Raw genomic sequence first — 16,566 nt, 5'->3', positions numbered from 1 at the left:
GAATGCACCCAGTGCAGGCACTCAGAAGGATGGAATTTACCCTGCATCCAACTGGTATGTAACTGGAGGTGGGATTTTTGTGCCTTGCCCTTTGCAAAGTGCTTGGCCCTGCTGAAGAACATGGTGGACTCTGAAAACGTGGTGGACTCTGGGCTTGACAGGCAAAGCACTCCCAGAAGCTCTGGGAACATACATTAACACCCACCCTGCAGCCCTCCCACCCTCATGGCACAGCATGAGGGGCTGTCCAAAGGCCCTTTCTCTCCTCCAACATCACAACCACAGTTGTTGGTCACCATCCTTCATCTCAGCAGATCCACCTTCACCTGCCTGGACCTGCTGAGAGCTGACAGGGAGCTCCAGGGCTGGGCTCACATCCAGCAGTGATCTGCATCCTTACAGGCCATGAAGCCTCTCCAGGGTGCTCCCACCCCAGATGTGGAGTGAACCTGAACAGGATTCATCTCTCCCTACAGTCAAAGCCACCTTCCTCCCAGGCACTGGGTCCCTTTGGCACCTTTGCATGTCCAAATCCTTCCACAGAGCAGGGATGGATCCAAGCCCACCTTGCTCCTTGCTCTCAGAAATTTCTGAAGAGCATCAGCCAGTTCTGAGGGCTGAAATGAGATAAGGTGGAATCCAGTTCCTGAAGCTCAAGAACCAAACACTCTCCCAAACTGGGTCTCACCATCTCCTCTGCCCTTTACAAAGTATGTGGCCTCCTCCAGCTGTGTCTGGTCAGGGGAACATGGGACAGGGCAAGGCAAGAGGGTTTCTGGGTCAGTCTGAGTCTCCTGAGGGGAAACAGATGGGTTTTCTGGTGGGGACTGATGCTGAAAAGCAATTACACATGAAGACATCCCCAACAGACTCTGCTCTGCTCTGGCCCAGAGCCCAAGTCATCCTGGGTTTGGATTTTAATTAGCCCCGTTTTGGTATCTGCTCTCTCTTCCCTCCAGATAATGATTTAATTATTACAGACATGTCTTCAAATTAGCAGCTTCCTCAGTGGATTATTCAGATCTCCTCAATTACAGAGCCCAGCTCACCACCATCACAAAAGAGGCTGGAGAGGACAAAGGAAGCCCAAAATGCTTCCTGGAAAGAGGAACCATGAAGCACCTGTACAAGCAGGGGTCACTGCCAAGCCCTTTTCTGTTTATTCAGGTCTCTCTCACAGCTGGACAGGAAACCTCACTCCAAACCACACCCAAAGAGCTGCATCATATGTGACCTGTCTTCCCACCAGGCCTTTGTGCTCAGCAGAGCACAAGCAAGGTGAAAAGGACATGGGATGAGCTGGGACATGGAGCCACCTCTGTGCATCCCCCTCTATTGAGATCACAAGTTTGGGGATCCCCCAGCAGAAGGGACCCTGTGAGGACCTGGTAAGGATCCACTGCCAGACTACAAGTGCCCTTATGCTGGGGATCACCCAGGAGGTTCCTCACCTTGGGAGGGACCACAAGGGAGGTGGGACCAGGCAGGGACCAGGAGGTGGAAATGGCAAGTCCAATTTCCTCCAGCAGGGACTGGGCAAAGGCCGGGGGCTAAGCCAGGCCTGGCTGAAGAGAAATCAGCAGAACAGGCTGCCAAAATAAACACCAGAGGTAGATGCAAAGTGAAGGAAGGGGGAAACCTTCAGAGAGCAGCTCCACAGCAGATTTGGTGCCAAGGAGCAGGGGCTCACCTGCACAGCAGAGGAGTCCCTAGCTGAACTGCCAGGCAGACACGTTGCTCCCTCACAGTGAGGTGTGGGCAGAGCTTCTCCAGGCTGCATGAATTCCCAGCAAACTCTCCTCGCCAGCCTGGCACAGACCCAGAGAATATTCTGAGCTGGAAGGGATGATCCCTGTCCCCAGGCTGGGCTGGGACAGGAGGGGACACACACAACAGGTGCCCCATCCCTTGCTGCAAAGGGCAACAAGCTCCAAGGATACCCCAACAAGCACCTTGGTCCTTTTCCACCAATACACCTGAGCTCCTGACTCCACACCGTGCTTCTCCCAGGACCCCCAAGATTTCCCTCACCAGCACTGCTACGATACCCACATTACTACCAAAGGAATCAGATTTGTAGCAGCCACTGGGAAAGCTCTACTGCCTCTCCCTGCTGTAGCATGGGCAGGAGCAGAAAATCTCCTCTGGCTCCCCTGTCACTGCAGTTTACACTCCAGGAGACCAGCTTAAAGCAGCTGCAGCTCCTGCTGCTGCAGGAAAAGCCCTCAAGCGCAGCCACGTGTGAGTCTGCACCTGCAAACACAGCCTAGGCCTCCCAAATCCCAGGCTAACCCTGCATTTGTGAGGCTGGATCCTCCTCTGAATCCCTTCCTAAGCTCAGAAAAGCTGCTGTGCAGCACAAAGAGCCCAGTGCTGTGGCCTGTTATCCCAGCTCATGGGCTGGGGGATACAGCCCCGCTGTCCCTCATATTCCTGGCTGGATTCACAGCCCTGTTCTCTGGGCAATGAGCCCCAGTCCTGCACCACTGGCCTTATGCCCCATGTCCCTCTGGGCTGTTCCCTGGCTCTGTCCTCTCCAACAACCATCACAAACCTTTGAGCATTTCGAGCTCTCCACCCCATCAGAGACCAACACACTCAAGAGTAAGCAGGGGGAGAGTAAAGGCCACAATGGAACAAGGCTTTTGGTTTAATTTCCTTAAGAAACCAGGCTAAAAAAGATGAGAGTGGAAGTGACACATAAAAACCCAGAGATTTTCATTAACCCAATCAAACCTCCTGGAATATGATAACAGAGGCAATATAACAGACACCTCCCCTCTGGCCAAGGACAAAGAAAGGCTTCCTAGCTATGAAGAAGATGAAGAAAATTGGAGTAGAAGAAAGGAAATGACTCAAAAATGGCTGAAATGTCAGCTGTTATTAAAAAGCCTTCACCTGGAGAGAAATAATGAGTGATGAGAACAGGGATATGATGGGGGAAGCTGAACAGACAGAGAACAAGTGGGGGAGCAACCACCCGAGAATGGCTCTGAAAGCCACGCTGGTGACTACAGGGGTGGGCTGACCTCCAGAGCTGTGCCTGGGGGGACCTGTGAGGAATTTGGGGTCCTGAGAGGCCATGCCTATCAGGAGGGTGACAGCAGCCCCGGGATGTCCCCCACCCCCGACGAGCGAATCCCAAAGAGACGCAGTGAAATCCCCCTGGATTTTGAAACAACCTTCCAGAGGTGCTGATCCCACCCTCCTGTCACCTCTTCCCTGCTGTGCCTGCCTGAGGACAGGAACAGGGACACTCCTGTGGTGCCACAGTGCAGGGAGATAGAATATAAATAAATAAAGGTAGTATCTTTACCCACTAAAGAGTTGCAGCTGGGTTAATTATTAAAGATTAGGAGCAGGCCTGATTTTAACAGGCCACAGCTGTAGCCGATGATAAGAAGAGTGCTATAAAAGAGTGGATTGGTTGGTTGAGGGGAACCGGAGTCAGTTGGCTGCTGTGAGAAGAAGGAAGAGTCAGTGCCAAGAGGAGCTGCCTACGAGAAACATCAAGGAGGTACAAAACTCTAGCAATATGGAACCCTTGCAATACAATGACAGCGGAACCCTTGCAATATAATAACACCACAGCACGGCCGGGAATGCACCGCCAGCATCCCGAGCGGAACAGTAGCTGGTATCAGCCAGGAGGGGACACCCGTCCCTGTGAGCCCCGGGACCACCCTGAGCCGGGGTGGCCGCGGCCTCGCACGGCCCCGGCGCTGCCGGGAGGGAGGGCGGGCAGTGTCGGGGCTGTGTCACTGTCATTGTCACTGTCGCGCAGCACTGCGGGACCGCCCGCTCCAGCCTCGGCAGCTCCATCCCTGCCACAGCTCGGGCCGGAGCCGCGCTGTCCCCGCTCCCCCGGCGCGGACACAAAGCCCGTCCTGCTCCCAACCCGCGATCCCTCCGGCATTGCCGCAGCCGTGCCAGGAATTCTGGAGCAGGAGCCGCTCGCATCCTCCTCTCCTGGCCTCCAGCGCCTCCCCAGAGCTGCGTGTGCGGACACACGGCTCCATCCTCCCCTGCAGAACCCCAGCTCAGCCTTGCTCTGCCCCACATTCACAGCACGGTGTGCCCAGAGCCCTCTGGTGAATCTGACAAGATTCACTTTTTGGGAAGCAAGAAGTGAGAGTCAAACCTCACACATTTCCTCCCAGAGTAAGGTCGAGGGCAGCAGGGAGTTGGGAGCTGTGCCTACACAGAGGTTGGACTTTTCCAAACCCAGACTTGTCACCTTCAGAAGAAAATACAGAGGCAGTAAAGCCATCCCAGTAGCCACCATCACCTTCAGCATTCTCCTCCCACCAGCAGTCTGGACCAGCTCTCCCCTGCCAGCCTGCTCTGGTTACCCTTGCCATCAGCACCTGCCCTGGGCCTGGAAGTCCTCTCATATTTACAGACATTTTGGGTACCACCAAGTGCACTCAGCAGCTCCATCAGAGTGATAACCCTCAATTCATGACAGGGGCAAAAGGAAACCATGAGGTCCCAGCTGCCTCAGAGACTGGTTAAACTGGGTGCTCACAAGCAGCTTCTGATCATGGTTTAGTGGCCACAGTGGTATTAAATCAAAAGCTGGACTTGATGATCTTGGAAGTCTTTTCCAAACTCGATGATTCTATGAGTCTTTGATTCTATGATTCAGGGATAGATCCTGCAAATTCTCACACTTTTGGGAGAACACATTCAGACAAAGGTCCAGCTCAAGAGTGACCACACAGGAGCTGACCACTGTCACTCTCCTCTCCACCTGCACCAAAAGAAAAGAGAGAAAGCTCCAGGGGCAAGCAGCAGCATGGGAAGATTCTTCTGCTTCCTTCCTCACACCAGGGTTTTGGAAGTTTGAGGCACCCCAGGGCAGTTCATGAGGAGTCAAGAGTCCTTGGAAGAAGAAAGTCCAGGCACTGAGTGATGGAGGACCTGACACACTTTGGTCTGACAGCTCTTCCTGATGGGTCACTACATTTTTCCCCAGGCCAGGGCAGTGACAGCACCTCCCTGGCATCTCCAGTGGTTGGATTTCCTTTAAGTTGCAGTAGAGAAAGGAGGAAATCAAGCAGCCAGTGTCTGCTAACTGGTGGGGCTGGTGACTGGTTTCCTCACCTTTCCAGCCTCAAAAATAAACATTATTTTCTTTGCAAGACTGGGGGAACTATCAGTGCCTGTGTCCATGGCCTGACCACGTTGCAGCAGGGTGTAGGGCTCCCAGGGAGCAGCCAGCCCTGTGAATGTGTTCCTCGAGCCCCTGCCCCTGCACTGCTGGATTCAAGCTCCCTCATGAACTTCCTAGCTGTAAACAGGGCAATCACATGGAGATGGAGACAGGAAAATCCAACTACCTTCAATCCAAGGTCTCCTAAAGAAACACATCCCTTTAGAGCATCACTCCTCTTTTACAGCTCAGCACCTCCCAGCTGTGCTGAACTTCAGTGTGCACATCCATCACACCCAGCTCTGCTCCTGAATCTCTGTCAGTGCCACAAAGCCAGTTTGCCACTTCCCAAGATCACAGCACGTGATCAGCCCTTGGCTTCATTCTTAGTTCAAGTGATGAGCTCTCCCTGCTCTACCACAAGCCAGTGGGGTCAGGAAGCTGAAAGCTGCTGGAGACAAGAGCCTGCTGCCTGCACACCAGTCTGCCCAGTGCTCTGTGTGAACTGGAAACACCAGCAAGCCCTCTGCATTCACCCACTGAACAGAGACTTGGCTCTCAAAACAAAACACCACCAGTTGGCCACCTTTTCTGTATCCCACATCTCAAAACCAGATGTGAAAAGGTAAATTGTTTATTTACAAAGAGGATGGAACAGATTCCCAAGACAAACATACACAAGTTAACAGAGGGTTTTGAGGGTATTTTGCTTGATGCTACATGAAGTGTTCAAAACTCATCCTTTCCTCAATAAGATGAGCTCTCAGTGGCCACCAGGGAAGGTGCCATCATTACCTTCCTGGACCCCACACCCCTAATCAGGAACACACCCCACAGCACGGAGAGTAAAGGTAATAAATGTTCATTTACCCCCAAATTGATCTAGGGGTAAATGCAGGTGCTGCATTACCTAAAGGCCACATCTGGAGGGCAGGGTGTGACCCTTGGGAGCGCAGCAGATGTCCTGCACTGAGCCTTGAGCAGGATCTCAGGCAGGAATGGAGGCTGTGCAGTAGCGAAGGCATTGGAGAATTCAAGCCTGGTATTCAATACCTCCTGGTATTTTTAGGCAGCAGGAGGACGTGTGGGAGAGCTCTCCCCGTGCAGGCTGATGCCATTTGCTGCAGGGCACTCAGAATGAGATTTATTGACAACGTGTGATTTGAAAGCGACACCGGTGCTCCCAGAGAGCCAGGCACTGCTCAGCAGTGCTGGGGCTCATGGCAGCCTCAGTTTAGGAGACAAAATTTCTTTATAAATGTGTAAACATGAAGGACACATGTAACAAAAGCCATTTCTGCTTGCAGGGATGCTCTGGCTGCCAACTCCAAAAATGGCCACTGTGAAAGTCTGCTAACTAAACTAACTAGAAGCAGATGATCAAAAGCAGGAAAAATGCTCTTTTTTTAATATGGCAGCCCAAAGTGTTGGCTGTAATCAAGTGATTATCACCCAGGTTTTGATGCTGGGGAGAAGATTCTCTCTCCATCAAACACAAGCTGCTCTCTGGGTGGCACATCTGGATGTCAGATAGATAACAGCAGCAAAGCAAACCCTTTCTGGATTTGGGATCAAAGGAAAGACAGCTCAGGTCAGGAGAGATGAGCCTTCTGGTTCTAATTAAAACCTGATGGGTTAAAATGAGTAAAGCCATGTTATTGAGCACATGGAGAGCGCAAGCCCCTGGAAGGGTTCTGGAAGGAGGCTCTTCCAGGGACACTGGCAGTGACCCGAGACTCCACCCCATGTCCCAGTAAAGACACATCTGCTTCCAGGTGCTGGAACAGGGGAGGAACAGGACAGCAGCTCTCCACAGGCACATGGGAATCTCCAGAACTTCCACCCATCCACTCTCTAGCACAGCCAGGTTTTCCAAGCAGCAAAGCTTGAAAATTTGGATTGGTCAACAACCCCATGGATCCTTCAGAGGCTTTGGTTTACTGCTCCTCTTCCCCCACATGGCCTCCTCAACCCTCCCCAGCCTGCCTTAGCCCAAACTGCTGACAGATACAACCCTGGCTGCAGGAGATGTGGGGATTGGGTCCCCTTTGCCCACCCAGCAGTGCATCCAGGCTGGACGTTGCCTTTGCTGATGCTCCAGTCCCATGCAACCTGGAGGGACAGGACCTCTGCTGCTGCCTGCATCTCTGCACAGGGACACAGCCAAGAGTGATTCCATCCTCAGCCGGGTGGGAGACATGTCACCAGCACATTGGGATGGCAAAGGCTGCAGCAGCACTACATCCCAGTGATTCCCACCCTGGCTGATCCCAGTCCTTGGCCAGAAACCAGCTGTGGCCACACCAGAATGCCCCAGAGAAACATTCTCTTCTGCAGCTACAGAAGAAAAGCAGGATTTGGCCGTGCCACCCTCACACTTCACTCCCACCACCCCTTCTCAAGAGTAGGAGCTCAGCTTCACAGCATGCCAGGGAAAGCAAACACAGGAGGGAAAAATCCAGGAGCACCAGAGCCACTACATCCTGCAGAGAAACCATCCCAGACACCACGGCCCTTCCTGAGCCTCGAAACAACACCATGCCCAAAAGAGCCCTGAAACAAATCCCTGCACTCCCCAAATCCAGGTGTCACCCAGGGAGACCCCAGCTGAGCTGGGTACTGCTCGGGATGGAGCAGGAGTTGTAAGGCACAGAGCCTTCTACCACCCCAGGACACAGGGCTCAGGTCCATCCCCAGGGACAGAGGGTGGGAGGGCACAGAGCCCATGTCCCCTGGTTCTGGCCTTATCTGAGGACCCTGAGTGGGCTCACAGGACACAGAAGGTCCAAGGTGGTTCTTGAGAGAGCTCCATCCACAAACAGGAGTGCCATCCCCCAATGTCTCCCAGGGAAACCACACCTACACACAGCACTTGGTGTTATGTGGGGCAGTGTGGGACCAGAATAACTCCTCTCCTGGCTGATCAGTGTGTGAATAAATCAGCCACAGCCAAAAATAACCTCTGGACATTTTTTGACTCCTTCCTGGAAAACAGTTTGGGGCTGCTGCTTGAAAGAAGCCCAGATCTACTTAGTTACAGCTGCCAGACACTGAATTACAGGGCAGATTAAGTGGATTATGGATTTTGTACCAGCCCATCTTTCCCCTCTGTGCTCGCAGCCCCTGGCACTGGGAATGTCTGCATGGGGAGCAGTTCTAGGCACCACCACCAAGCCTATTTAACTCATGATCCCGAGCCATCAGCTTTATGACACCTGTGTTAATGCCACAGCGAGCCTATAAACACCTTCCCAACTCTGGAACCAGAAAGGCCAGGCTTTGGCAGAAGAAAATCCATGTGAGGATGCTCTGCACTAATGAGACTCTGAAAAGGTGAGAGTTGGGCTGGGGGCAGACGTTCCCTTCTCCAGGCTCTAGATATCCCATGTTCAGCCCAACTCCTTCCTCTGGGCTATGGAGCCCCCGGGCACCTCATAGCTGCAGTGTTTGCCCTGTACCAGCACACCACATCATGATGTGGCCAGGAGGGAATTTGGAATTGCAGAGAAAATTCCACCAGGAAAGGATGGAAATGAGAAGTTTAAATGCATGCACCTGCCGTATGGGCAGCAATTCCGGGAGGGGGCCCTTTCCCTGCCGTGTCATCCTGCCCTGGCGAGGGATGCTGCCCCCTCTGGAAGGCGGGATGTGGAGTCCAGGCAGGAGGAGCCTCCTTCCTTCCTTCCTTCCCTCCCTGCCGCACATCCCTGCGCCCGCTATTTAAAGCTCTCGCCCCGCTGCCAACGCCTCAGCGCCCTACGGAGGAGCTGCCCGCGTTCCCAGCACGGCTCTGCCTCCGGGACCAGCCACACCAGGGGATGGACACGGCAGGAGCTGCAGGGAGAGGCACCACGCAGCAAAAATCCCCGGGAACTGCCCTCTCCTGGAAACTGCTCGACACGGACAGGAGGATGGGGAAACGAGCTCTCATCTGCCACTTGTTTTCTTCTTTTTTTCATGTTTGGATGCAATTAAAGGCAGGCACCCAGCCGGCACCTCCTCGTGCTTGCTAAGAGAAGCATGGCAGGAACTGAAAACCAGGAGCATAAAAAAAAAAATAATCTGCATTTCAGATAAATTCCAGCCTTGTCAGTCCTGCAGGATTACAGAGCTGGAGACAGCGACCCACGAGCTGTTTAAAACATCAGGGTGAAGATTCAGCTAAGGAAGGGCAACGTGGAGGACACAGGGTCAGTCCCCTCCTGGCCAGTGGCTTTTGGAGAAGGTTTGACACCCAGCTCCCAGACCCTCCTGTGGGATGGGAATCACTGCGCTGCCAGTGCTGCCCAGGGCTGAGGGGCAGCAAGTTTTGCACAAAAATGAGAGAGATGAGCAGATACTTCATTCATAAAACCACAGAATCACAGCATGGCTTGGGCTGGAAGGGACCTTAAAGCTCAGCTCTTCCCAACCTCCTGCCATGGGCAGGGACACCTCCTACTATAACCCCTACTAACCAAGCCCTGTCCAGTCTGGACATGGACACTTCCAGGGATTGAGAGGCAGCCACAGCTTCTCTGGGGAACCAGGTGCTGTGCCAGGGCCTCCCCACCCTCACAGGGAGGAATTCCTTCCCAATATCTAATTTAAACCTCTCTTCTTTCAGTGTGAACCCTCTTGTCCTGTCACTCCATTTCCTTATGCAGAGTCCCTCTCCAGCTTCCTTGTAGCCCCTTCACACCGTGGATGGGGCTCTGGGGTCTCCACACAACCTCCTCCTCTCCAGGCTGAGCTACCCCAGCCTTCTCAGCCTGATTCCTCAGGGCATCCTCACCCTACAAATGAACTCCAGGCTTTTACCCTGTCCCCACAAGGGTTTCAACCTGCTTGACCACACAACAAACAGAAATAAAATCCAATTATATCTGCAACTTTTATCAACAACATTTTTTAGCAAAGAGCCTGGAATCATTTCCCACAACTTCTGCTCCAGATGGGTCCAAGCACAGACCTGTCCCCCAACACTGCAGTTGTTCCATGTGATATTTTCCCTCCTCCCTCCTAAATGCCAGCCTGTGTGAGCACACCCACACGGGCACCCACCTCCAAGCCTTTCATCTGCTCAGAGAGGAGGCCTTTAAGCACTGAAAACTCCCAACCACACCCCCCAGGAGCCTGGCCAAGGCTTGGACCCACCTGCAGGGCCCACGGCAGAGCCCTCAGCCTGGGTCAGCTCTGTCATCCCACACCTGGTGCTTGGAACATCCCAGAAATCATCTGTAAGGAAGGTGCTGTCATTCTGTCATTCACACCTCTCTGGGAGGACAGCTGGGCAAGGGATCCAACAACCTTCTCCTCCAGTTAATACTCAGGGACCTCACAGCTCAGTTTTGGGAATCATCTGGGAAACCTCTGGCTCGCCAAAGCACTCTTTAGGAGGAAATTAATTGTGAATTAAGGTTTCAAGGTTAGATAAAGAATACAATATCTTTCTGGTTTGCTGGAAACCCTGAAATGGCACTCCCCAGGCAGAGGATGGACACTCATGTCAACGTGTCTCCATGCGCCCAGAGTGGAGCCCTCCAGAGGTACTCCTAGTTGGGCCCCAATTTGAATTCAGCTCCCTCTGAGGCTCCAAGAATGTTTCTCTCAGCTCCAGTGTGAACTTCCAGCTCCAGCACAATGTCAGGCTCTTTCCCAGCACTGATTCAGGACCTCCACATCCTCACCCAGCACAGCGGGACCCACCAACTCAGCCTCACTCAGCCTCCTCCTCATCCCTGTCCTCATTCCCAGCCCCCAGTGGGAGCTGCCCCAAAGGACAAGACTTGCAAAAATGTCCCTCCAAAGATGCAGATGAGAAGGGTTTCGATGGGGGTTTTAGCCCTGGTGTCTTCTGAGACAGCTGAGTCAGGCAGGATCCCAAATCTCCAGCTGTCCAGTCCCTCTGCATCTGCACTGGAGCTGCTGCCAAGCTCAGCTGGACCGGTACAGAGCAAGAGCCACTCACCACAAAGACACAAAGGTGCACAGGGATGAGATGTTTAATCCCACACCTGCCAAGCTGGCCACTCCAGAAAGCTGGATCTGCCCATCAGTCTTACCACTGGTGTCTCAGGAACCAGCCAGTTCAGAGGCACCCCTGCCCTCCTGCTGGTGACACTGGTCCCAGCCTCTGGTCTGACTCCTGGGAAAGAGCTACAGGAGGAGCAAGCACTGAAGGTGGGAAGGCACCTGAGCACTACAGGGTGCCAGGGAGATGGCAGCAGGGACCTGTGCTGATGGCTCCCTGACAAATCTCCAGGGAAGTCCCTAGTGATCAGTGCTGTTCCCAGTGAGCACATGCAGGGAGCAGCACACCGAGATGGCCCCAAGAGCACAGGTACCTGAGACTGTCAGATTGATCATCAGAGACACAAAGACACCCAACTTTCCACCTCCTGCTGTGTGGGCAGCACCACGACCAAGAAACTCCCAAACCACACAGGCACATTCATCCAGGTCCCAAACTCTAGCTCATGCTTGCCTCTGGACCAGCTCCTGCTCACACAGTGGCTTGGTGGTATTAAACCCACCAGGAGAACCTCATTCCAGCATCCAGCAGATGGTGGCAAATGAGCTAAAATGAACACTTTGCCAATCCTGACTTGGCCAAAACCAGGGCCTCCCCAGAAGGGTTTGCACAGCTTTAACAAAACCCAGCTCCCTAAGCCAATTGCTGCTCTAATGATGCAATTGAGGGGATAAACAAGCCCTTCAAGGCTGGTTATTCAGGAGCAAACAGTGCTGTCTGGAGGCAGCTTGCAGCAGCCCTGTGAACAGAGCTAACAGAGGCTGGGAAGCAGTGTGGGCACAGCTGGAGCTAGCCAAGCTGGCCAGATGCTCTGCTGGCCGGGCCCAAGCACACAGGCCAATGTTTAGGCTGAACCAGATCCATGAGCATCTTCCCAGTTCTGAGCTGGCCCAGCTTGGAAGGCATTCACCTGGTGCTGAGCTCCAGGAGCGTGTGTGTGGCAGCATCCCCACGAGCCAGTCCAGCCCAGAGCTTGGAGCCAGGCAGATGCTCAGTGGGGCTGACACAGAGCTCAGCACTGGGTGGATGCTCCAGGGCTGGAGGCAGCACCGAGGAAGGCAGGAGGAGACAGCGCTGGGAAATCAGAGGACAAGGAGAAGGCCATGGGAGGACCAGGCTCACCCGCATTCCTGCCCTCCCCCTAGTGTAAGGTAGAATCTGGGGAGGGGATGCAAAGGGACAGCTTGGGAGCATATGGGGGTCTGCCAGAGGCAGAGAGCAGCTGAAAATCAAGACCCTCTCTACCGGGTTAAGGAATCACTGCTTCCTCCCTGCCCCCCATACCATGCAGCCTCGGAGGATGTGCCGACCCTTCACCCTCCTGCCTGCACACGCAGTGGGGATGGGGTAGCACATCTCCCCGGCTTTCGGTCCGGGGCCCGTGCACTGAGGGGAGCAACCCTAGCACAAATGCTCGGTCTGCGGGTAAAGCCGGGGCAGAGAAAGTCCCCCCTCCAACCCAGCTCGGGGTGAGAATGACACTCCCCAGCTCAGACTCAACCCAAGGGAAATGAGGGAGCTGAGCACACCCTGACTCAGACACCCCCTCCAAGGGGTAACGGGGTGGGAGATGAAGCACCCCCGGAGCGAGTCAGCCCCTTCCGGGGTGGCAGAGCAACCCCCGGGGCACGGCAGGCTGAGCATCCCTACCGCGGCCCCGCCCGGGGGGCAATGGGGAGCATCCCCAGTAGGGGGGGGTGGGGGGGAGGAGGACAGAGCATCCCCGGAGGGTGGCAAAAACGGCAGAGCCCGCCGAGTCCAGCCCCACCGGGGCTGAGCATACCCACGGGGGGGGCCGAGCATCCTCTCGGGGGGCAGCAGAGCATCCCTGGGGGAGGCAATAAGGGCAGAGCCCTCCGGGTCCGGCCCCACCGGGGGGGCTGAGCACCCCCGGGCGGCCCCACGGGGGTCACGGGGGCAGAGCTCCCCCCGGGCGGCCCCGCGCGGGGCTGAGCATCCCCCGTGGGCAGCGCGGCCCCGCCCGCACTCACCGCCCGCCGAAGTCGCTGGAAGCCGCCGCTGCCGCCGCTGCCGCCCCGCCCTGCCCCGCCCACTGCGTCACCGTCCCCGCCTGGCCACGCCTCGGCCACGCCCCCGAGCGGCCACGCCCCCAGGGGAGGGGGCCGGGGGTCGGGGCAGGAGCGGGGGCCGGGGGTTGCTCCCGGGGACAGGAACCTCCCTGGGGACAGGGTACCCCTGGAAAGGGGAGGAACCCCTCCTTTGGGCGTCACAAGACTTTCAGGAGCGACAGGAATCCCCCCAGGGGAACCCTCCTTGAGGGCAGAAACCCCCTTGGGGGCAGGAATTCCACCGGGAGGACAGACGACTCTGAGGTGGGGCAGAAATGCCCCCGTGGGAGTAGGAAACTCTCTTGTGGGGAAGGTTCCTCCCTGGGGGAGGCACAGCAATCCCCCTGGAATGGGCATAGGACTCTCCTGGCGGCAGGAACCTCTTCGGGGTTTGTAAGTCCCCACAGGGGCAGGACTCCCCAGGGGTCTTGTCCAACCCCGGAGGAAGGGAGGGAGGCAGGAGCAGACCTGGGCGCTGGGGTGTCCGAAGCCCTGGGTGCCCCATCCCCCTCACCATGTGGGGAGCAGCAATGGAGCCAGGCAGTGACCCCCGGACTGCCCCAGCCCCCTCCTCACCCTGCAAGGCTCAGTTCTGAGCCCTGGGGGATGAGATGTGTCACCCCGGGCTCCCCTCAAGGATGTCTTCGGCATCATCAATGGGATTTGGGACAGGGCGCCCATAAACTTCAGCGGGAGCAGCCAAAAGCCCACCCTGCTTCATCATCCTGCCCTGCACAGGGGCATCCTTCACAAACAATTAATTTGGGGGCCTTGGAAGCAGAGCCCCTGACACAGCCTTTGGGATCCCTCAGCAGTCCTCACCCAGTCTACCAACAAGGAGCTCCTTTCTGTGACCCCACAGGGAACGACTGGGATCAGTAGCATCATCACAGAGCAGCACCTTCCTCTCTCCAGGAAGGACATGGAGCTCATCCGCAGGATTTTTGCTGGAGGACCCTGAGGAGGTCTCACATAAATGCCTCCAACCCACCAGAGGGAGGGAGTGTGCTGGATCCGCCCGCCGCCGGCCAGACTCAGGAACAACTGCCTTCAATCCCAAGAACACTTCATCTCTTTTCCACGTGCCAGAGTTTTCTAAGCCAAGACAAGCTTCACTTTTTAAAAATAATACTGTGATACAGTTCTCAAATAACTGTAATGAATAGGATAATCCAAGGAAAACATTTTCAAGTGAAGAGGTGGGTGCAGCCAGGAGCACCAGGATCTGGTTTATTGACTGCCATACACATTAATTTGTATCCATTGCCTTAGGAACAGATGGATTAGGAGTAGCCTTTCTGTCAAGGAATGGCCTTTCCTGCCTGGGATGATCAGAAGTTTTCTCAATCAAATATGTTCCTTGCTGATAAAATGCTCTTTGCTTATTTAAGAAATGCTGAGAGAAATAGGGTCGGGCAGGGAGGTTACGGACATACCAGTTCCTGGCCATGCCTGGGAAGCAGAAGGAATGTGGATTTCCTGGATTTGTCCATATTCCCTGCTTTATCCTGCTCTGGAGAGGCCCAAGAGCTGACACCACAGCTGTGAAAACATCTCGCTGTCATTCCAACCCTCTCCTGAAGTTTTGTAGGAAAGGGGCACAAGTAGGAATGCAGCACTCTGGAGTGTTCAGAGTCATTGAGGGAGAATGGGGCAGGACTGGGCTCTTTGGTCACTGTGTAAATCCCAGAGGAGGGGAGCAGGATTCCACCTGCCTGCCCAGTTTACCCCAGCACTGGGCAGGACTCCCAGCCAGCTCCTGGCAGTGCCCAAATCCCCTTGTAAGCAGGGCACAAGCCCTCAGGGGCACACAGGCCCCAAAATCACCATCAGCTCCTGGGCTGCCAGTCACGATTTCCCTTTGCAGATCCCCTGGAATCAATTCCTCCCCCATGGGGTGGCACCACTCCTTCAGCAAGCTCTGAGCACTCATTTCAGCCCTAAAAAATAGCAAATGCAGTTTACAGCTAGTGGCCACCCATCACTGCTCCCACCACAGAGGCGTGGGTGGCACTGGGAGCCTGTGGTGTGGGCTGTGCTTGGGCACTGCTCAGTGGGTGTCTCCTGGGTGTGTTCCAAATCCTCTGAAATCATCAGGATAAACCCCACCAACACTGTCTTTTTAGTGTCAGTAGCATTACTTTATCCTTGGCCAGAGTGTGTGTGGCCAACAGGGTTCCAGCCTCCCCACGGACAGAAATACAAAACCTTTTCATGTGTTTATACATTTTTAGAAGAAAAAAAGCAACCAAACAATAAACCCCAAACAAACAAAACAAAACTTCATTTGGTCTAAATTCCATAATTCTCTTCCATTTAATACTATTCTATCCTCTACCAGTTACTGATTTCTCACTTCTTATGTTAATTAGTCCATCTTTTTAGTCTTTTTAGCATCTTTGGAAAATAGAAAATTTTAACACATAGATGGAGTTTTGTTCGCCTCTTCTTTATCTTCAGGTTTCTGCAAAACGTCCTTGTAGCTCATAAATTCAACATTCCAGATGTCCAACCTCACCAATATGTTCTGCTCTCCCTGGCTTTGTTCATTGAAGCATATCAGACTTAGTTTATCAAAACTTCAATTTCAGTACTTTTTCCAATCTGTGCTCCTACAGAAGTGGCTCATGGCAACTTTGCTAAATGCTGGAAAAGAGTAATTTAAGAATAACATACTATTTATAATTTATATATAGGTTATGATTAATTAAAGCAATTAATTTAAAAGTTAATTAAAACCATTAACTAAAATTATTATTTAAAAGTTCCATTGTTTCCAACAGGGGGTGCATCAGGGCAATCACCTCAGAGTTCCTCCTTACTGGGAGCCCTGGGGGGGCCTGCAATCACCACAGAACCCTTTTACTGGGGGGTCAATTTCCTCAGAGACCCTCCCTGCTGGGAGGATGGGGGGAATCCCCTCAGAGCCCCCCTTTACTGGGATGACTGGAGAGTGAAGTTACCTCAGGGGCTGTCCTTACAGTGAGGACGTGGGGGCAATTCCCTCAGAGATCCACACTCTGGGAGAACTGGGGACCCACTTGCTCAGAGGCCCTCGTTACTGGGAGCACTGGGGAGCCAGCATCCTTTGTGACTGGGAGGACGGGGATCCCTTCAGCTCAGCGACCCTCAGTACTGGGAGGACTGGTGTGTAGGGGATCCCGTCGGGCACCCTGGTTACCGGGAGGGGGCAGTTGCCTCACAGACCCGCAGTACTGGACGGAATCCCCTTAAGGCCTCCATTACTGGGAGGACTGGGGCAGGCTGGAAGCCCCTCAGGGCCCCTGCTAACGGAGAACTGGGAGGGGGCAATCCCTCAAACACCTCCA

General features: G+C 54.2%; 1 protein-coding gene across 2 annotated transcripts in view; it reads right to left on the bottom strand.

The window, feature by feature from the left end:
- The window catches only part of PPFIA4 (PTPRF interacting protein alpha 4), a 61,379-nt gene extending 48,165 nt beyond the window's left edge, over positions 1–13,214 (bottom strand). For both annotated transcript variants that reach the window (XM_066565039.1, XM_066565040.1), the window contains exon 1: positions 13,160–13,214. The gene's annotated coding sequence lies outside the window, so the exon portion shown is untranslated. The remainder of the gene's footprint in view (positions 1–13,159) is intronic.
- Between the last annotated feature and the right edge of the window lie 3,352 nt (positions 13,215–16,566).

The sequence above is a fragment of the Molothrus aeneus genome, chromosome 24 (assembly GCF_037042795.1).
Source record: "Molothrus aeneus isolate 106 chromosome 24, BPBGC_Maene_1.0, whole genome shotgun sequence".
NCBI lineage: Eukaryota > Metazoa > Chordata > Aves > Passeriformes > Icteridae > Molothrus > Molothrus aeneus.
The sequence above is the reverse complement of the archived record's forward strand: the minus strand, read 5'-3'. Positions and strand labels throughout refer to the sequence as shown.